This window comes from Phyllobates terribilis, unplaced genomic scaffold (assembly GCF_046119375.1).
Source record: "Phyllobates terribilis strain yellow unplaced genomic scaffold, ASM4611937v1 Scaffold_13__5_contigs__length_258822181, whole genome shotgun sequence".
In the NCBI taxonomy this organism is placed as follows: domain Eukaryota; kingdom Metazoa; phylum Chordata; class Amphibia; order Anura; family Dendrobatidae; genus Phyllobates; species Phyllobates terribilis.
In genome coordinates this window covers 232,307,975-232,309,392 of record NW_027362773.1, presented here as the reverse complement: position 1 = coordinate 232,309,392, position 1,418 = coordinate 232,307,975, and positions in this window count along the sequence as shown.

Below are 1,418 nucleotides of genomic sequence, written 5' to 3'. Positions count from 1 at the left end.
TTACAATATGGGGAGTTAATAATATTAGTATCACTTGATTAAATATTCTATGATTTTACTATCTTTGGTATTTATTATGCAAACCTACTGTGACTGATTTTTGGTATTATGTTCCGTCTTTTGTAACTTATTTTAACTGCTTCACCCTTCCAAGGCCATGAAATGGCTAAAAAGAAGTGACTGTTCCATTCTTCTAGCGGCTAATGCTTTGTGGTAAGGCCACGGCAAAAGATGTCCAAAAAGATGTCAGAACATATACTTCATGGAAATCACCTGCCAGGATTTTCCAGAATTGTCTTCTACTTCAAAAACGAAGGTGGCATGGGCATATACAGGTGCTTCTCACAAAATTAGAATATCATCAAAAAGTTAATTTATTTCAGTTCTTCAATGCAAAAAGTGAAACTCATATAATATATAGAATCATTACAAACAGAGTGATCTATTTCAAGTGTTTATTTCTGTTAATGGTGATGATTATGGCTTACAGCCAATGAAAACACAAAAGTCATTATCTCAGTAAATTAGAATAATTAACAAAAACACCTGCAAAGGCTTCCAAAGCATTTAAAAAGGTCCCTTAGTCTGTTTCAGTAGTCTCCACAATCATGGGGATGACTGCTGACTTGAAAGATGTCCAGAAGGCAGTCATTGACACACTCCACATGGAGGGTAAGCCAAAAAGGTCATTGCTAAAGAAGCTGGCTGTTCACAGAGTGCTGTATCTAAGCATATTAATGGAAAGTTGAGTGGAAGGAAAAATTGTGGTAGAAAAAGGTGCACAAGCAACCAGGATAACTGCAGCCTTGAAAGAATTGTTAAGAAAAGGTCATTCAAAAATTGGGGGGAGATTCACAAGGAGTGGACTGCTGCTGGAGTCATTGCTTCAAGAGCCACCACTGTGTTTTATCAAGACCAAATCAGCGCAGCCATCAACCAAGAAATTTTAGAGCACTTCATGCTTCCCTCTGCGGACAAGCTTTTTGGAGATGGAACTTTCATTCTCCATTAGGACTTGGCACCTGTCCACACTGCCAAAAGTACCAATACCGGGTTTACAAACAACAGTATCACTGTGCTTGATTGGCCAGCAAACTCACCTGACCTTAACCCCATAGAGAATCTATGGGGTATTGTCAAGAGGAAGATGAGAAACACCAGACCCAACAATGCAGACGAGCTGAAGGCTGCTATCGAAGCAACCTGGGCTTCCATAACACCTCAGCAGTGCCACAGGCTGATCGCCTCCATGCCACGCGGCATTGATGCAGTAATTGATGCAAAAGGAGCCCTGACCAAGTATTGAGTTCATTTACTGAACATACATTTCAGTAGGCCAAGATTTCAGATTTTAAAATCACTTTTCAAGCTGTTGTTATAAAGTATTCTAATTTACTGAGATAATGACTTTGGTATTT